This window comes from Manis javanica, chromosome 4 (assembly GCF_040802235.1).
Source record: "Manis javanica isolate MJ-LG chromosome 4, MJ_LKY, whole genome shotgun sequence".
NCBI lineage: Eukaryota > Metazoa > Chordata > Mammalia > Pholidota > Manidae > Manis > Manis javanica.
In genome coordinates, this window is record NC_133159.1 from 89,435,888 (window position 1) to 89,457,842 (window position 21,955).

Here is a 21,955-nt window from a genome sequence, read left to right on the forward strand (position 1 = left end):
AAACTGTATCAGTTATTTAGGTAAGCACTTTGTACAATTGTTACTTTTTTTTTTACTTCAGGTATTAATTTCTTTTAAATGAAAAATATATTATTTGTATGTATTTGTCTCGACAGTCTTGCATCTTCATGAACAAGTTTTATTCAATAAAATATTTTGTACTTCTAAAACTTTATTTTACTCTATTTTAAATCTATGAAAGCATAAAGCTTTTCAGTTCCATGGGATGTTGAGTAATTGCCTGCTGAGATTCTGCCCTAGTAGCCAGCTGAACCACCACTGCTCTGAAAATTAAATGAAGCCATTTGATCTGGTTGTAAGTTATAACCCTATCCCAGATAAAACTACAAATGATTAATTCTTAAGTTATTAAAGATAGGTTTTAGATTTCTTTCATGGGCTTGATTTTTCATACTTGGCTACTGAGAATATTATCATAAAATACCATTTATAATTTTTCTTAAATATAATGTAAACTTACATTTCTGTCCTCAAGGACCTGAAATCTGAAATTCATTGAGAAGTTTTGTAATTCCCTTAACAAAGAATTGCATTATTTGAGAAGAAAAAAGCCAGTCATTGTTTTCAGATTGCTGTGTGACTATGTAAGCACATTTTGGAAAGTGATAGGATGTATTTTAAAAAAGAATGACAGCCTGCTTTTTAAATCTACCATTTTTTCCTTAATGTTAGTGAAAGCAGTCTTCATACTTCAACAGACTGAATCATTTTGGAAGCAGACACACAGTATTTGGGTACCAGGTCCCCTTCCTTACCAGCAGACCTGCAAACTCCTTCAGCATTAGTGTGATAGCAACACCTGCTTCTTTCTTTATAATTGTCCTTTTCTTGATAATGACATTCTATTGTAATATCATACCATGTAACACTTTGCACTCAGTAAAACAAAGTTGATGAAAAATATGTTGTTGATAAAGTTTTGTGCTATTATAAATTGGTTTTATAGAGTATGAAACTGAGGTGAATCTCAGTTCTTATTTTTATTGTACAGATTACTTAACTCATGACATGATTTCAAAGTTTTAGAGTCAATAAGCCTGACCTTGTCTTCAATGTATAAAAGTACATAAGCAGCACATTTTCATACTTACAGCCAAGGGCATAGGAGGCAAAGACACTACAACTCATTTCCATTTCTTGCTTAAATAATTTTCTGTTGATCAATTTAGATCTTACATCCAAAAGTAAACTCAAAGACCACCTTTTAGTGTGTGTGTGGGCAGTTATTAGAGGAGATAAGAAGTTGAGAGAGATAAAAAACCAGTGCCTTTAGTCCTTTTTGTATTCAAACAGAAAACTGAAAAACACAGGCATATGAGGAATCATAAAGTCAGCTACAATTGCAACTCACCATATGTTAGTTGTTGTAAAAATCAAGAAGATAGGGTTCATTTATCAAGATATCCACAGATATCCAGTTATCCATTTTTTAATTAATTGAAACCAGACATTTATGTTCTTGAGATACTATCCTAAACAAAGCAGAAAAATCCCTGCCCTCAAGTTGCTTGTAAGATTAAGTAGAGGATAAACTGCAGGATAAATAGTAGCCAGATTTTAAAAGGCCTGAAAGATGATAAAGTCATTATACATTTTGAAGCAGGGAGAAATTAAATTTTCCTTTGAGAAAAAGAAAATCTTTTTTCTATTTTGTAGATGATAAGCAGTCATTACAGTATTTCAAGCAATAGAGAAACATGATCATATTTGTATTGCAATAAAATAATTTATCTAAGGGTGGGTTGGAGATCAAATGGGAGAAAGGCAAAACTGGAAGGTGTAGGGAGGGATTATATTCATAGTGTTAGAGTAATCTTGGAAAAAAATCTGTGAGCAAAACTGAAATATTTCCAGAATCTCTTGGCTGGTCTTAGTGAATCTCCATCTCAACAGGTGTTGCCAAGGGGTGGAAAGAAGTAGTCCATCGCCATATCAATAGGTATTGCAAGGGGGAGCAAGGACATATCTACCAAAGAGATTTAGTGTGGTCCTTTTACAGCCAGGTCATGAGAGACATGGTGAGCAGAAGTAGATGGCTATTTGTAGGCAATTATTGGGGTTTCTTTGATTTTATTTCTCCCTTTGACTGATTTCAGCTTCAAAGGTTATTTGCCCTGGGCTGGGAATATATTTTCCTCCTGGAATTGAACCTGGTGGTAATTGGCAGGACTCTGAACCAGAAATCTGTCTTCATGGGTGTGATGCTTGGGAAGTTTTTTCCCTAAAGATGGTGGGAAGATACCCAAAAACCACACTGTGGATGGTTGAGGGGCTCTGATGGCTGCTGCGGTGTGTGGTGATGACTCACCTTTCTATCTCCCAGCAGTGGAGGGTACAGCTTGACCCAGAAACACCCCATCTATGGGTCTTCCACTCGGGGAGCCCCTAGTGGATAATTGGTCTAGGTAAAGCACTACCTAGATAGGTGGACACTTCCTAAAATTTGAGGAAGGGTGGAGACACTGGAAGCTATGGAATTATCCTTCTGTGAGGTACAAGACTGCTTAGAGGCCCTGAGTGTCCATGTGGTAGCCAGGATTGTGGGTGTTTGCTTCTTGAGATAGTGGAAAGGGTTATCAAGGAGAGAAATATACTGTAGCATCAGTTGGAGGAGTTGTACTATGACCTATGTGATGCCCTTAAGAAAGAGAGATGGTCATTGAGAAGATAGGTGGTGCTCTGGGAAGATACATTAGCAGCCAGGGAGGAGGCAGCAGGAGAATCTGCGTTACAGGAGGCTATGGGGGAAGAGGAGGAAAGAGTGGTGCCTTCAGCCATGGAGATGGTAAAGGAGATGCCAGGAGAGGATGAAGGGGTAGGGAAGAGGGCCAAACTGTTGCCAAGGCCACTGACACAGGCACCAACCCCTCCCGTATTAAAGGTCTGCCTAGTTGTAAACAAGAAAATAAAAATGCAACAACAGTGGGCTCCTCAGAGGGAGGAGAAGCTCCGTCCCCAGGCTGTGCAGCCCTCCATGCTCTGCTCTTATACCCAGGATGAACTGGTGGACATGAGCATCTGGTTTGGGCAGAAGCTGTTGGATCTTCTGCCTACATGGCTTTTGTGTCTTTGGGATATGGGAGTGGAAAACATCATTATGTTGGGTTCTGAAATGGGTAGACTGCCTTCCCTGATAACTCACCCTTCTCTCCAGCAGTGGTTGCAAAGTGCCCGTCACAAAATGGGGCATCAGCCCTTCTGGATTGGCTGAGAACTGCCATCAGGGCAGTTTGGTCTAATAAGGGTGATTTACCATACTTACCCACTAGCTGGAAAACATGCAGAGCTCCAGCAGGTATTACAGGAGATGGGCATGAAAAATATGATCTGTAATATTGACCCCCAGGGCCCCAATGTGGAATTGTTTACCATAGGTATGAGAAATTTGGTGTTATATACAGCTCCCCCATTTTTCTTTGGGTCACTAGTGACGATTCTTGACCCCACATAGGGCAACCCATAAGTGAGGCTACTCGTACTTTGGCAGATCTGGGGGAGGTTGAAACAATAAGAGCCCAGAAGGAAGTACAGGCTACAACTGAAAAAAGACATGCAAAGGGCCCATGAAGATCTTGAGAATCCAGATGTGCGTTGATTTGATAAAAGCAGGGGTAGTGAAAGAAAAACATGATGGGCAACCCAATAGAATATTATTAGAACTGTGGCACCAGTTAAAGCCAGAGCAGCAGTTCCAGCCACGTGGAAGCTGGAGGCAAAGCCCCATGTCTGGCCTTATCCCTGTAAGACTTCCTGGGGGTTGGTACTCAGGTTCCACCTGGGCCTCACCCCACAGGAGGATGAATGGGTGTTGCAGTCTGACTGAGGGATGGTCAGAGCCCCCACTTTGTGGGATGTAGTGGGGACTGGAGATCACATGTAGAATTAGCAATTCATTGGTTTCCTGTGAGCTTACATGGTGTCTTAGAGCTGGTGGACGCAGGAGCTGAATGTTCTGTGATTTTTGGCAACTGTAAGCATTTTCCTGGGACCCCTGCTTTGACAGATGGCTATGGGGGAAAGGCAATTAGAGTAAAGAAAGCCCAAATCCCATTGAGGATAGGGTGTTTACCCTCAAAGGAGTATACTGTGTACATTTCTCCCATCCCTGAATATATTTTGGTGGTGGATATCCTGCAGGGCCTGCGGTTACAGACCACTGAAAGTGAGTTCATACTAAGGGTACATGTGGTAAAGGCAGTTCTGAGGAGACATGTTAAGTACCTACCTATAGCTTTGTCTATTGCTTGGTGGGTGACAGATACTAAGCAATATAAATTTCCTAGGGGACACAAGGAAATTGGAGAAACTCTACAAAGTTGGTGAAGGTGGGCATCATAAAAGTCCATAAATAGTTCTTATAATGTGGGAAGGCCAGCAGTAGACATTCACTGTCCTCCCACAGGGATACTCCCACAGTCCCACCATTTGTCATGGACTTGTAGCCCAGGACTTGGCCACATGGACAAAATACAAAAGGTGCAGCTGTACCACTACATTGTTGATACCATGCTCATGTCAAATTCTCTTGCAGATTTAGAAGGGGCAGTTCCTAGACTGCTGCAACATCTACAGGAGAAAGGATGGGCTGTGAATAGCACCAAGGTTCAGGGACCTAGTTTGTCTGTAAAGTTCTTGGGGGTAGATAGGTAAATCTAAAGTTATCCCAGAAGCAGTCATAGACAAGGTCCAGGCTCTCTCTACCCCTACCACTGTGGCAAGTATTATAAGAGTTTTGGGTCTTTTGGGCTACTGAAGAGTGTTTATCCTGCAGTTGGCACAAATTCTGACACCATTATACCAGTTGGTACGAAAGGGCATCAGGTGGGACTAGAATGAAAAATGTGTAGCTGCTTTTAGGGTTTTTAAGTGAGCAGTCAAGACTGTGCAGACCTTGAGTGTAATGGACTCATCAAGGCCCTGTGAACTAGAAGTTTATGTAACCAAAGATGATAATGGATGTGCCTTTTGGCAACAGCTTGAATGGACACACCAACCTATAGGATTCTGGTCACAACTATGGAAAGGAGCAGAGGTCTGGGACACTTTGACAGAGAGGCAACTGGATGCCCTGTACCACGCCTTGCCGGCTACGGAGCCCGTCCCTGGAACAGCTCCGACCAAGGTAATATCCACTTATCCCTTTGTGGGCCTGGTTGTGATACCGGACCCAAAGACCATGGAGTAGTGTGACACAGATGCCTACACTGGCCAGATGGGGTGCATACTTACAGCAGTGTAGTCCCTTTCTACTAGAGCCTTAAGTGGAGGACTTCTGTGTTTACTGGGGCCAGTGACATGTGCCAGTGGAAAGCAGCAAAATTTGCTTTTGAGCCACTGGTAGCCAAGAGTCCTTATAAGGAGAGAAAAGCTGAAGATGCTTGGTATACAGACAGCTCCAGTCATGGGCAGCCCCTGAAGGGGAGGAATATAGCTTTCCATCCTAATACTGAGACAATATGAATGGAGGATGAAGAGGGAAGATCAGCCAGTGGGTTGTGTTGCAAGTAGTATGGCTCATGCTCATCCAGAAGCCCTCCCCTATAGTTGCCTGCACTGACAGCAGAGCTGTCAATCGGGGCTTGACCCTGTGGCTACCAACATGCTACCATGCCAACTGGATGTTGGTCGCCAGCCTCTTTAGGGTCAAGAGTTCTGGAAAGACCTATGGGATTCTGGTCAGACTAAGACAGTTACCATATATCATGTGATTGGCCATTTACCTTTGGCATCCCTAGGGAATGATAAAGCAGATACACTGGGCCAAGTGCAATGGTTAGAAGGAAAGCTTGCCTCTGATGTGGACCAATGGTTACATCAGTGTTTGGTACACATGGGACAAAAGACAATGTGGGCTGTAGCCCATCAGTGGGGCTTGCTGTTAACCTTTGAAGAAGGCAGCATAGCCTGGAAAGAGCACCTGTGTACTCTAAGAGGGACTTACACTGAGTCCCACAGCAACATGGGACAGTAGTAGATGGGCTGACACCCCTTTTCACGTGGCAGATAACCTATATTGGGCTTCTGCCCTTATCAGAAGGATACTGGTATGCCATGACTTGCGTGGACACAGCTACTGGCCTGCTGGTTGCTTTTCCTGCATATCATACAGATCACCAAACCACCAAAAGGTGCCTAGAGCGTGTCTTTGAAGTCTATGGCCAGCCGCAGGTGATTGAGAGAGATAAAAAACCCACTTTACTGGACATGTGTTACAAGAATGGGTGCAGCAGTTAGAAATAAAGTGGAAGTTTCATGTACCATATAACCCTACTGGGGCAAATATGATAGAGAGTTACAATAGTTTGCTGAAATCTGGCCTGAAGTTGGACACCAGTAGTCTATAGGACTGATCAGTTGGCTTCATAACAGTTCTACATCATTTGAATATGAAACCCCAAAAAGGAGCCTTGAACCCTGGATATGCTAATGTACATTGCTGTCTCTCCTTTAAAACTGTATGTGCATATCAAAGAGGAGTTATTGAAGTCAGGATATGGCCAGCAGACCACATCCTGCTGCCAATCCCTACTGAGTTAAACCCTGGAGACTTTGTTGAATCAACATGGCCCTGGACATTTCGACACATGGACCAGCAATGGCTGGCCATTCTGGTATCTTGGGGAAAAGGCCTGGAAGCTGGGTTCCTGTGTGTTCCACCACCACTCAATCTGCTTCTTTTACAGCCTTTTCTCACTTCAGTTGATGGCAATAACATTTTCTATTGATCCAGGCCAAAAAAATTGAAGTCATTCTTGAACCCATTCTGGTTCTCATACTCACATCCAACCCATCAGGAAATCCTGTTAGTTCTATCTTCAAATACTTCTAGAATCCTATCATTTCCAGTTGTCTCCACTGCTACAGTTGTGGTAGAAAGATCTTCATCTCTCAGCTGCATTACTGCAATTGAACCGCAACTGGAATCCTGACTTTTACTCTGTACCTGTAAAATCTCTAAAAAAAAAAAAAAAAAAGAAATCCAAATAAGTCAGTCATGTAACCCTTCTGATTAAAACTTGTCAATGGCTCCTTATTTCTAGCAAAGTTCTACATAATATGGTAACCCTCTCTGCCTTCGTCTTCTACAGTTCTTCCCATCCTTGACTCAGCTTCATCAATACCTATATGTTTGCTATTCCTTGAAAATGTAAGGATGTTTCTATATAATACACTTTTCTCTAATTGTTTCTTCTTTCTAGAATCTTCTCCATATATACCTGCTTAGCTACTGGCTTTGCTCAGGTTTTATCTTCTCAATGAAATATTTCTTGACAACCATAAAACAACTTGCCTGAGAAGAAGCAGTTGGGCGAAAAGGAAGAAAACCAGGAATGTGACATGCCAGAAAAACCTCACCAAGAGGCAATTAAAAAAAATTAATATGAAATTGAAAGTGAGGAAAACACCAGGTCATGTAAGATAAGAACTAAATGTACTAATTTGGTTTAGTAGTAAAGAGCTTATTTGTGGTCTTGGTAATAGTTGATTTGGATTGACAGGTGAGAAAGCTGTAGTCTATAGGATCCTTATATTTATGATTGGGTGTGTATAATTATTAATGTAGAACAATCTGAAATACCCAGAAATCCAAAGACTATCTTGTCTCCATCCACCCCACAGCCATTTTTTTTTCTTTTTCTAATTTGGAAAAGACAGTGAATACCTTTCTCCTTATTCTTAAAGTGGGCATAATAAAACCTGGTTGATAATTGTAGTCTTATCTAGAATCCTGATTTAAAGGCCACTATTCTTCCACCAGCTTGTGTGCTATTACTTATATTTTGCAGAAGAAAAACTGAGACTTTGAACCAGATAAAGTTATCAAAACAAGCCTGCTATCCTTTGGAAAGTATTTGCTTGAATTTATATTCTTTTGAAGAGATAATAAGATGATGCCTTTGAAGACCATATAGATCACTTTATATATTGTCATGATAACAGATTATTTTCAAAGGTGCCATTGTTTGAGGAATTACTTCACATGTTCAAAATCTGGATGATACTAATGTGGGAGTGGCATTTCAGTTAAAGGTATACAAAGTCAGTAACTATAGCCAGCATGCCTGCCTTTCCTTTTAGCTTTGGGATCAACCTGCTGTTCGAAATGAGAGACTATCTCCAATTGATATATCTTGGTGACCTGCTATTGCTTCTTCTGTACTTATAATGCTGTGTTTGTTAATACAGTGCTTCAGGGTATTCTTGAAGTATTAGTTCTAGGTGCTGTATGAGAAAGACACATTGAGAAAGTAACCATTGAAGGTTTATATTACAGCATCCACTCTTGATATCACCATAACCTCCCTTTTTAATTGAATAACCTTGAAATTTTAATTGTCAAATTTACCTGTCCATTTCATATTCAGATTTTCCTACTTCCTGCACCAGAGTATGTATGAAATAAAAATATTTTGCTGAGATACTCAGAAATCAATATTTAGTATTTCTTAATAAATTTGGTTTTGCAAGGCCAATGATAGGGATTAGGATTTGAAGGCTTAGACTAAACTATGTTAATTATACCAAGACATCAGAAATCCAACATTTATCTCTTTATTTTTCATTAAAGTATATTCTTAATTAAAATAATAGCATAAGGTATTTAACTGCCCACTTATTACTGAGTAAAATGAAAAACAGTTTGACTGTAGAATATTTTTAAAGAAATGTAACCACATGAGTACAAGTTAACAAATTCCAATTTATCAGCCATCTGGCTACAACATCTGTTGCCCTGTGGCTTGCCAGTGTTCATTTGCATGGTCTGGATTGGTAGGCGGGATAAAGAAGAATTTTGCTCAACAGAAGAGGATCATTCTTGGGACAGAAATATACATATAACAATGTCTGTCTTCATTAGAAGCCTATCACTTATTGCAACACTTAATTATTTCTCTCTGGAGTAATGATCTGTCTTAATGCTTTTGTCTTATCTTGGGTTAATGACCACTTAAGCCTGCCTACAGGTGAACTAATATGCAATTATTGAATTGCTTATCAATAAACAACCTTCAAGCACTGTGATTCTTGAGCAGCACTGAGAAAGGAGACGTTGGGTATGGAGAAATGAATAAGCGTTACTTTTTTCTCTTAGGGATATGATAATCTACATTGCAAAGTGTGCTGTAGAAGAAGTAGGACAGTGGAAGTGAGCTGGGCCTCAGGCCACAGCATTGTCATGATATGGAGCCTGGTTTATAGACAGTAAAAGTTACTGAAGGCATTTTAATAGAATAGTTACATGAATGTGACAGACACATTTTGTTTAAAATGTTAAGGGGTAGCCAAGACATGCAGAAAGAAGCTTAAAACTACTGTAAACATCCAAGATAGATCAGTTTCTGTCATCATGGAATCTGGATGTTAGATTCTTAGTCTTTATCTCTGCCTTTCCCAGCATTTTCTCTGTTGAACAGTACTTCTTTATCTCAACATGTTCACCAGTGCTCGGCTAGCCAGCTATGCATATTTTCCCACTTTACTCTGCCTCAGGCCAGAGGAAACTACTACCTTTCAGTGCTTTTACTGTGTTTTATTTTATATATTACATACTGGCTCTCAATATTCAGATTTAGTTCATTCACTCTTTCCCATCACTTAAATCTTCTTCAGAACCACTTATGTTCCCTATCAAAATGATCAATCCTAAATAAATTCCCAACACTGACCTACTTTCTCTTAGCCCTATTCACAATGACTGGTGTCTGCTCCTCCTGTCATCTGTCCCAGAAGAATTCCTTTTCCTGCTACAGCTCACTTGACTTTCAAATTGAACTGTGGTGTAGAATATTTAGCTTCTCTTTTTTCCTCATCAGATGGATCCCTGGTTACTTACAGTCTTCAGAATCATACCCGAATTCTCACTCTGGCTTGAGATTTTCTGTTCCCCATGTTTTGTTCATTCTTTGTAAGCTGGTGAGCTGTCCCAGGTTTTACTCTATAATAAGCAGTGTGTTACTGCCCATGTCCTTCCCATGAAAATGCCTTGAATATGATCCTATAAAAGGCATTTTTCATTAAGAAGAAGCCTTTAAGCCATAACTTAACCATTGTAGTGTATACAGCATTCCTCAGGCATGCTTCTCTTTTTTTCTTACCCCTAAGATTAGCTCTTGTATAGCTATTTCACAAAGCTCCATTTAAATGTCCAACATATTTAATTTAATGATTTTGCTCTTTCAAGGACAATAAACTTAAATGGCTTTAGAAAGGTTACATATTTAAGTGAAGTCCCAACATGTAAGTATGTGAATGAAGAAGGTATATCTTTTCTGTATATTCAAATACAAAACAACAACAGAATGAATTTCCAGAAATGGCACAGTAGTTTATTTCAATCAAATATCCCACTGAGAAGAACCAGAAAATCAGGAAAAATGTTTTTCACTTTTGCTTGAAAGCAATGTTAAACTACCAAGGCAGCAAGAACCTGTAGGTCCAAAACCCTGAGAAAAGGAAAACACAGGAACTAAGCCTGATACCTGGTGTCATTTCTCATCTGTGGAATCTGTCATGTGATAGCACAGCTGAAAGGCTAAGAAGTTAAAAAGATCTTGAATTGTTTCACTGGGCTTAGAGGACAAAAGAAAGAATTTAGGGTTTGACAAGGAGGAGAAGCTCTGATTAAAAAAAAAATCTAAGCCTTTAGATAGGACCCTGCAATCACATCCTAAAAATAAGGTGAGAATTCTTTGAATCTGTTCAGACCCTATTTGGGCTAATGTTATCCAATTCCAGTCTATTTGTTTTACAGGAAGAAAAGATAAAACCTCTTGGAATAAGTAACATCTTCCAGAGAATCAAATTTTCTCTCCATTCTTTCATCTGTCATTCAATTAAGAAAAAATGTAATGAGGCATATGAGAAAGCAAGAACTGTCAAAACATCAATAGAAAAAAAGCAGACAATGAAAACAGGCCTTAAGAAATTAATATATTAGAGTAGTCAGATAATGACTTCTAAAAATGAGTGATTAATGATAAAATGGAAAAATGGCTGATTACTAGAAAATATGAAAAATAATTACATGGAAATACTAAACTTAAGAAATACCATAACTAAAATTAAGAATTAAATAAAGCATTTACAGCAGATGAGACACAGCAAAAGGAAAATTGTTGCAATGAAAGATAGGTCAGAAGAAAATCACCTGAGTGAAGCAGAGATAAAATGCTGGATTACAAAAAAGTAAGATTTATTAGGAACATGACAAAAAAGAAAAGCACGTGCTTAATTGGAGTCCAAGGAAGAGAGAGAAGATTAAATAGGAAATAACCAATACTTGAAGTGATAATGGATGAAATATTTTTAAAACTGATAATATCCAGTCACAGATTCAGCAATGTATGTAAATGTCAAATCACTGTTTGTACCTGACACTAATATACTATTAAGTCAGCTATACTTCAACAAAAAAATTAAAGAAGAGAAACTCTATGAGCTTCAAGTAGAATAAGTGCAAAAAAAACCAAAAACAAAATACACTGATATAATAGTAAAATCTGAAAGCAAAAGGCCAAGATAAAATCTTAAAAGCATGTGTATCTAAAGGCATACTGATTTCAAAGATTGACAGCTGACTTCTTAACACAAGCAATAGAAATAGGTACTGATTACTAGCCTGGGATTACTCTAAAATAACACAGTAATACTACATTTATGAAACCTGAGATATTTTGATTCTTTTTCCTATGACAGTACTGTATTAAAATTTATTCATCTGTGATATCTCTCTGGTAAGAATTTTCTTTAAACCTAAACTTTAATCCTCATTCATGATCCCACATATCTTGAATATTCTTAACTTCCTGTGTTAGCTTCCTTATTAGAGAATATAAAAGAAAAGTTAAATTGGGAGGATACACTATTTATTGAATATCTATGTGAAACTTGTGATGTATTAAGAATTGTTAATGTCAATATAATCCAAGTAAAAAGAACTTAAACTTTGGAGCTGAGTAAATGGAAACTGGACACTTCTAAGTCTTCATCTAACAGTGTGACTCTGCGTATTAGTTTCCTTGTTTTAAAATGGGAATCTTAGAAATAAAATGTATCAATAATTTAAATGTCTTATCTTCCCTATGAAATGTTAAGAAATAGCCAATCAACTAAACAGTTGCTTTGTTTATAAAATTCTATTTCTATTACTTGTCTAAATTTGAGATTTTAAATTGTTTTATGTTTAGTGTTTTTTTTATAAGAGTAATGCAGCTTATTGTAAAATATTCACAATACACAAAGAAGAAAAAGAAGACAATTCACAAGTCTACCACACTCACAAACATACACACAAACCTTTATATATGTTCTGCATATGTTTGTACATATTAATATATATATATCAATATATATATATCTATACATGTATATATTTCATTATATATGCATTTATTCCTGCTGATCCAATAAAAATATGTCTTTTTGTTAAATTTACCATCTTGTGATTTCTACTGCAGTTCACTTTCTCTAGGTACATGTTGGGAGGACTGATTTTCAGCTTGCACACACAGGTCTAGTCTCAGTGCCAAGATTTGCATTGTACAATTTCTAAAATATTCATTATTTTCAGATTCTTGTACCCATATAATGTATTTTAATGCTGTCTCTGTACAAAAATAGACTATAACCCATAGCTTATTTCCTAACCATTTCAGCCTCAATTTCTTTATTCATAAAACTGGGATCAGTAAAACCTGTCTTACTATGTTATTATGTGGAATAGAAATAACCTATATTAATCATTAGTGTACTTATGTATTAAATAATATCTATATTTTTATTCTGATTCCTTGTAGGGCATTATTACTCGAATAAGAATGTGGTGGGAGAAGATCTTTCTGAAAATGTATCTACTATTGCACTTGTGTTGTGGGCTCAAGGCTACACTAAAATCCATGCTGGTGTTCCACTACCAGTAGTTATGACTAAAGGATGGTAGTGATAGCAGGTGGTACAGTTAGAGATGGAGAAATGAGACCAAGAAAGGTATGGGGAATCATAATGGGTCTTTCAGTATGTACCCTAATTACTTTTCAGATGCACATATGTGAAGATTCACTCATTAACTCATTGAGCATATTCTTCCATTATATCTATTACTTTCCTAGATACTGATCACAAAATTACAAAAAATAGATAGAATTCCTGTTTTTGTGTTCTTTTGTGTTTTTTTTAGGAGAATACATACTAGTAGAAGGATATGGGATCAATAAATAAAAAGAGAAAATGTCAAATAGTGGCAAGTGATAAATAAGAGAATAAATAGCATAAAGTGATAAGGACTGATGAGTAGCTACTTTTGATTGGATGGCCAAACAAGACCTCTCTGCTGAGGTGACCTAGATGATATGAAGAAGCCACCTTGTAAATTATCAAGTGGCTAATCACGCCAGTCAGAGAGAATGACTAGTGTAAAGGACCCAATATTTGAACAAATTTGGATTCTTCAAGGTATTGAGTAGATATATCACATGTTACAGGCATTGTGATCAAAGCCTATATGATAGACTGAGGAAAAATGAAAGTAGTTCCTACTTAATCTTGAAAAGAAATGTTAAGGGATACCTGAGAAAGGAGGTGAACTGTGAGTAGAGGTTTTAATGAACGGTTTCACTAGAAGGTTGAGGAGAGGAACATTAGGAATTCAATACTATAGTAAAGACTGTATGTGTTGATGTTACTTGAAAAACCACAAAACAGTTTATAAAGTGTAAGTAATTTTATGTGTTTGCGACACAAAATTCAAGTATGACAGGGGTGAGGTGAAGAGAGGTAACCACAGTGAAGAGGTAAGGTTGAATGATGTCAGCAGAAATGGCAGAGTAAAGACCTCTGAAAATGTGTCCATCCCTCCCTAAAAACAATGTTAAAAATTGATTAAAATAGAATAAATTTTTTCATAACTGAAAATTCAACAAATTTATTTAAGAAAAATGAATTTTATACATAGCAATAAGCTTTGTGGCACTTTAACTTGTTCTAGTTTCATCTCCTTCCCCCCAACTCAGTAGGATCTTGAAAAATAACAGTTCATATTCCTGGTATTGGAGAGAGCAGAATAGTGCCTCATTCCCAAAGAATCATCCTTATTTGATTTATTTGGCTGTTACCTGGAAGATACCTCTAAAAAACACTTATTTTATTTGACCCAAAATCCAGGGATAAAGCCTTTGCCCAGAAAGAACTTGTAAAAAAAATTTATAGATAAATATTTTAATGCCACGGCAGCCTGAGCCAATGGATAACAATTGGTGTCCAAAAATAGACTAACCAAAAGCCTAAAAATACAAATTAAGGAAAGAGATGACCATACGGCCTTTGAAAAACTCAGCATATAGAAGGCCATGTGTATGTGTTAGAATGTGCAATGCTCAGGGAAAACTTGAGAAGGCTTTAAGCTTTCACCTCTGTCTGAACTTCAGATCCCACACAAGCATAAGGTAACACTAAGGCAGAGTTCTGAACTGCCTGGCTGAGTGTTAAAAGGATACTCTAACACATATACATGATCCCTTCAGCAAAAAATGAGAGATTTACTCAAGGAACTATTTAAAAATATCTCTATCCAATCTGGCAACTAAGCAAAGTTAACTAACTAAACTATAGATACTTCAGTGGCCACAAGTGACAAAGAAAAAAGATTTTACACAATTGTTCAAAAAAGTCACTAAATGAACAACTGCAGCAAATAGCAACAACTGCAAATCCTGCCTGTGGGAGAGGAATCTGATTTTCAAAGCTGTCACATTATATTCTTTTCAGCAATCAGTTTTCAATAACAAATTATGAGTCGTGCCAAAACAAGAAAGCCCATACACTGGCTTATGTACTTTGGCAAAGAAGTAGTCAAAAGAAAACTGCCTTTGAGGAGCCCAGACACTGAACTTACTAGACACAGTTTATATTAGCTATTTAAAATATGTCCTAAAACTAAAGGAAATCATGTGTAAAGAAATAAAGGCAGGTATGAGAACAATGTACCTCCAAAGACAGACTATCAATAAAGAGTATCAATTAAAAAGAACCAAATAGAAATTCTGAAGTTGAAAAATACAGTTAACTGAAATGAAAACTTCACTACAAGGCTCAACATCAATTTCAAGCAGACGAAAGAAAATTTGCACTTCAAGATTGGTCCATTGAGATTACCCAGTCTGAGAAACATAAAGAAAAATGATGGAGCCTCAGTGACCTGTGGGACACTCAAGCCACCAATATACACATAATGAAAGTCCAAGAAGGAGACAAGAGGGAAAGATTAGAAAGAATTTTTGAAGTAATGGCTAGAAACTTCCAAATTTGATGAAATGCCTTAATCTACATACTCAGGAAACCCCACAAACTCCAAGTAGGATAAACTGAAAAAGAACAATACTTAGAAATATCAAACTGTCAAAAGCTAAAACCAAAGAGACTCTTCAAAGTAGCAGAGTTCATTTAAAAAGGATCCTTAATTAGAATAACTGATAATTTATTATCAAAATCCATGAAAGGCAGTGGGATGACAAATTAAAATTTTGAGAAAAAAAACTTTAAACTAAGAACTGTGTGTCCAGCAAAACTATCCTTCATAAATGAAAGAAAAATAACTCATTAGCAGGTAAACAAAACCTGACAGTTTGCCACTAGCAGACCAGTTCCACAAGAAAAATGAAAGGGATTCCTTCAAGTTGAAATGAAAGGACTCTAGACAGTAACTCAATTGAAGCAATAAAGAGCTCTAATAATGGTAAATAAATAGGAAAATATAAAAGACAACAACATTTTTTTACTGTTTTCTTTGTAAATAAATTTTTCTTCCAACTCCCTTGTTTGCAAAGATGGAAAAACTGATCCTAAAACTGATATGGGTATTCAAATGAACCAGAAAAGCCAAAACAATCTTGACAAAGAACAAAATGGGAAGAAGCACATTTATCAATTTTAAAACTTAATACAAAGCTACATTGATCAGCATAGTATAGTGCTGGCATAAACAGAGATAAATATCAATGAAATAGAATTGAGAATCCAGAAATAAACCCATACAGCTATGGTTTATTGGTTTTTGACAGGAGTTTCAAAACTATTCAATGGAGAGAGAATTGTCTTCAATAAACAGTGCTATAACAAGAAGACATTTTAGTTATACATGTGAAGTAAACAAATAAAGAATTTACAAATTCTTTTTGCGTGCACATAATATACTTAAGTTCATATATAAATATTAACATGAAGTAGATAAAAGACCAAAATGTAAGAAATAAAAATATAAAACCCTTAGAGATAACTTAAGTGCAAATGTTTGTGACCTTGGGTGAGCCAGTGATTTCTTAGAAATGACAGCAAAAGCATAAATAGCCAAAGAATAAACAGATAGTTGAAATTCATTAAAACCTAAAGCATTACGTGTTAAAGGACACTATCAAAAAAATGTGAAAGCCAACCCATAGCATCAAATAAATATTTACAAATGTTATGTTTGGTAAGACTGTAGTGTCTACAATATATAAAGAACATTTAAGACACGAGGGTATGGCCACGCCTGCAGCCGTGGCACCCAGGTTCTTGGTCCTTTGTGGCCCAACAGGTGAGTCCACTGCAGGTGGGCGTGGACCTGCGCTGGGTTAACAAGTTCAGCTGTGCTCTGCAGTGCGCAGTTTTGCCCAGCGCGGGGCTGGCTGGCTGTGGAGCGGAGCCGGTGCCCTCGGAGGCGGAGCAGCTGGGCCTGAGGAGCCTTGGGGCAGGCAGCCCCCGTGCCTTCGTCCACCATGCTGGGGAGCGAGAGGCTTCAGTGGAGTCCAGCCCAGGCATGTGAGGTGACCTTCCTGGGTGCACCCTGTGGCTCCTGGCGACATGTGCGAGGTCAATGTGACCAGGATGCGGGAGAGCTGGTTTGTGGTGTGTGGCAGCGTGGACTTTCCCCAGGGATTCCCGCCAGCCCCGTAGGTCCTGTTGCGCATTTCTTCCAGGACCTTGTGCACTTACAGTTGAAGTGAAAGCGGTGTTTTCTCCAGTTTTCTTTTAGGACATTATGTCTTGTCTTCTTCGCAAGACAGTTCAAGAAACTAGTGAAAAGACAAAGACAAACATTCTCAGAGACTGTTGTCTTGATGATTTGGGGTCAAGACTAGTGAATGTGCAGTTCTGTCCTCCCCAACATCCTCAACAGAGCTTCGTGTCTAGCCTCTTTCTAGCATTCAGAAAGAATGCTCCAGGTTATGACCCCAAAGTCCTGACTATTCACAGAAGCTGTCTCCTTTGCCGCACAGTGGTGGCCAAGATGGAGATAAGCCTGAGCTCGTAGTCCCACACACAGGCTTCCTCCAAGCAAGAGAGTCACACAATAGCAAAGCTGGAAGAGAAACGGGAGCCCCCTCTGCAAAAAGACTGTCCCGATTCTGAGCTCTCCTGCCAGAGCTTTAGACGGTATTGTTATCAAGAGGTGTCTGTACCCCAAGAGGCACTCTCCTGGCTCCAGCGGCTATGCCGGTAGTGGCTGCAGCCCGAGGTAAACACCAAGGACCAGATGTTGGAGCTGCTGGTGCTGGAGCAGTTTCTGAACACCCGGCCCCCAGAGATACAGGCTTGGGTCAGACTTCGGTGTCCAATGAGCAGCAAGGAAATTGTCACCCTGGTGAAAGATTTTCACAGAGCAGCCAGAAGACCAAAGCAGTGGGTGGCCGTTTGCATGCAGGGGCTTTTGGAGAAAACTGGATCTCAGCTTGGAGAACAGGAACTGCCACATTTTCAACTGCAAACTCCTAGGAGATACCCTAAGGAGAGCTCTCAGGAGGAGGTTTCCCAGGCAAGATCCCAGGACCAGCTGAGCCCCCACCATTGGGGAAAATCCCCATTTTTCCAGGAACCAACCTCCAAATTGGCTGGAACAGAGGCCCCCCAGAATGAAAAGTGACAACACGGAAAATCCACAGCAGGAGGGGACTAAAGGAGCAAAGCCATGCGCAGTGTCAGCAGGTAGATCCAAAGGGAATGGTCTGCAGAGTCCTGAGCCGAGAGGCAAATATGACTGAACCCCGGCTGTCAGGAAGGCAGGGGAGCCTCTCAAATGCTCAAAAGCCATTCGCCAACTACCAGAGACATTGCAGGGAACTAGAATACAGCAGCAGCTCCCTAAAAAGCCACCCGCTGAGAGAGCTGAAGAAAAGCAAAGGAAGTAAAAGAAGCCTGAGCAGCTGTCTGTAGAGCCTTGCTCACCAGCCAGCCTGCTCAGCACAGAAGCCATACAAATGCGATGACTGTGGAAAAAGTTTCACGTGATATTCAGAGCTGAAAAGACACAAACGCGTTCACATGGGGGAGAAACCCAACGCATGTGGAGAGTGTGGGAACTGCTTTGGGCGGCAACTGACCCTGAAACTGCACCAGAGGATCCACACCGGGAGAAACCATACCAGCGTGGCCTGTGTGGGAAAAATTTTCACCAGTGCTCGAACCTTTACCAGCATCAGCAACTCCACCATGGGGACTGAAGGCAGGGCTCCCTCCTTCTGCCCAGAGAGAAGGTGTTTGTGTTTGTCCTACCTCCATCTGCATGTGAATCATAAAGACCGACACCCTGACTTACAAGGAAAGCCGGAGGTCCTTGAGAAGTGCCCGGCGAGGAGTCCCAGAAGCTGAGGGCACATGACTGCGTGTTGACGGGGTGAAAGGCAGCAGGCAGGTCAGGGTGTTGGGTCAGAGAGAACCAGGGTTCCTGTTGGAGAGCAGGGAGTAACTGCTGAGGGGGAGTCAGGACGATCCTGCAGGCACCTCCCATACCCGATGTTAGCACCACCACCCACACGCTGCTCTCTTTATCCTCTAAATGTGTCCAGGAGTAAACTCTACACAATACGCCTCTGCTGCCATGCCATACGACTTTTATCATGCACACACGTCCTTAGTAAGGATAAGTGGCCCAAGAGAACTTCAAGGCAAAAGTTCACTAGAATATAAATCCCTTAATGTTCTTCCTATAATTCTTGGCTGTTCCTGATGAAAAGTGCATGAAGTGAGGGTGTAAACACATTTGTGTGAGGAAAAAAACAAAAGAACATTTAAAACTCAACAATTAAAGACAACCTAATTAGAAAATGGGCAAAGGATTTTAATATATATTTATTTCTCCAAAGCAGGTATGCAACCATATAATAAGCACCTAAAAGGTGTTCAACATTATTAGCCATTAGGGAAATGCAAAGCGAATACTGTGAGATACTACCTCCCTCCCACTAAAATAGTTTTAATTTAGAAAAACAAACTACAGAAAGAACAAGTGTTGGCAAAGAAGTGAAGTTAGAACCCCCAAAAGTAGCTTTTGCGAATGTAAAATGGTACAGCCAATGTGTAAATTTGTTCCTCAAAAGGTAAAGTAGCAATTCCAATTCTGGGTAAATACTAAAGACAATTAACAAGACATGTTTATACAAAAACTTAAGTGAATGTCAAAGTAATATTATTCATAATAGCTGAAAAGTGGCAACAATACAGATGTTCATCAGCTGATGAATGGTTAAAGAAAAATTGGTATATCAATACTATGAAATATTATTCAACCACACAAAGGAATGAACTGCTAATACATGCTACAACATGGATGATCCATTAAAACATTCTAAATGAAAGAAACCAGACATTAAACAGCCATGTATTATACAATTCTATTAATGTTAAATATGCAGATCATGTAAAGCCACAGGGATGGAAAGTAGATTAGCAGTTGCCAAGGGCTGACAGAGTGGGGAAGAAATTGGGAGTGACTCTTAATAAGTCAGGGGTTTTCTTTGGGGGTGATAAAATATTGTGGAATTAAATGCACAACTCTGGGAATATACTAAAACCGCTGAAGTATGCATTTTAAAGGGGTGAATTCTGTAGTATATGAATTACAAAGCATAAAGTAAGAAAGAGAGACTGAGACAGAGATAAGGCTGAAAAATAGAAGAATGTCAAATCATAAAGTCTTTTGATCCACACTAAGGAGTGGGAATTTTTTCTGTTGGTATTAGGTATTCACTGAAGTATTTTGAGTAGGAAGGTAACAAAGTTTCATAGTTGGCTACAGGCAGTGCCTAGGAGATCTGGAACAAAATGTACAGCTAGTCAGGGTAGAGAACAACCTAGAAACACCAGAACATATTGAAAGTAGAGTGAGAGAGTTAAGAATTAGAAGACTAATCTGAGAAAAAAATAGGCAAACCAATAGTTTATAAATCAAATGTATAAGTAGGTGATACAACTCATTAACTGATAATAAATTATTATAAATAATTCAGTATTTTGAATTGCATAGAGTGGTTAATTCATATTAGATAAAATTGGCAGACACTAATGTCAGATTTTAAAAATATGTTTTTATAGGTAGTATTCAAATGACACATAATCATTAATTTGTATTTATCATAGATAATTATTAAAATACATTTTCCTCCATGTTAGCAAACAAGCATTACTATATTTCAAAGAATTACAGAAAAGCCACTATTTTGTTTCAAATTAATTTTCATAAATATTTAATTGATACCTGACTCTGAATCCTGTGAGGTCAGGGACCATGTATGTTTGACTTAGACTGTACTTTCAATGCCCAGTCATGAGCCTGGTATATATCAAAGGTATTTTATTTAACACAATGTTGAATTTAAAAAATATCTATAATACATGCTAAACTTGGATTAACAATGTGAATAACTAATATTGATCTAGCATTCTCTATGCCCTGGGTGTTATGAAAAGGACGCTGAAAGTATTATCTCATTTATTTTCTTTAGATATAATAGGAAGTTTAAGGAAAATATTTTTACCATTCATTTTACAATGAGATAACTGAAGTCTCAGGAAATCTAGTGACTTGGTCAATGTCACCTTACTAGTGAGTGGGGAACCCTAGACAAAATCTTCAGAGCCGGGGATGGGGTTCAGGTAGGACAAGTGAGGCAGGCGTGTTCCAGTCAGGGCTTGTTCCTGTCTTCATTTAGGAGTCTGGTTTTTTCTTTATTGTGGGCCTTATGGCAGTAACTTCTGTATTTTTAAATTTTATGGTAAATGGTATTATTTTAATGAGAAGGGTTTTGGGTAACTCCTTAAATTTTGTGCATGAGGTAAGTGCTTCATAGCCTCACTATTGTCCCAGCCCTGCTCATGCCTGTAATATTGAAGGGTTCTCAGTGAGTAGCATTAGCATCTTAGAGAGATCCTACAGATCTTTTAGACAACCAGGAGAGTTTAACTGATGGGAAGACTGAGGTTCCTAAGGAAGATTTGTTTGGAAGGGAGACAGACTGAAGCAGAGTATTTCAGATAAAGTAATCAACCATATCCTGCCCCCAGCCTGAAACCTGTACCCAGTGAGGTCACACTAGTTTGCAAGTATTTTCTCTTAGCATGTGTGTGTTTGCTGTATTATGATCATTTTCTTTAAAGTAAAGCATTTATAAATATATATTACTGCCATCACTACCTTCCAAAAAGTTGTTTTCTGTTTTCCTACTTTTAAAGTAAAATTTAATTTCTATCACTCTTTATATTGATTTTGTTTAGCTTTGGGTTTATAGAAGATTTACTTGTATGAACAGAGACCTTTCCGAATATCTTGAAAGTAAATATTTTATTTTATCATAATATAAATATATTTTTTATTGTTATAGCAGATTCCTAAAATGCTCACATAGTTATAGGTTTGATTTCCAGTTTAGCTGGCATGCAACTTTCCTTTGGCTGCAGGAGGGTGACGATCTGTCCTTTGAGCAAGAAAACTTTTATTTAATAATAAAGATAAGAGCAGAAAAAATTGTGTAAATGTAAGCAGATCATATGAGAATTCATTTGCAGTGACCCAGTTACTATTTTGGATGAATGTAGCAGTTGATAAATTATTATGATCACAGCTCTCATTTGTCTTTAACAGAATGGTAATATTACCAAGTTCAGTTTCAGTTAGTATATTTATTTA

General features: G+C 38.4%; 1 pseudogene; it reads left to right on the plus strand.

The window, feature by feature from the left end:
* The first annotated feature begins 17,035 nt into the window (after positions 1-17,035).
* LOC108397206 (zinc finger protein 174 pseudogene) lies at positions 17,036-18,494 on the plus strand (annotated as a pseudogene).
* The last annotated feature ends 3,461 nt before the right edge of the window (positions 18,495-21,955 follow it).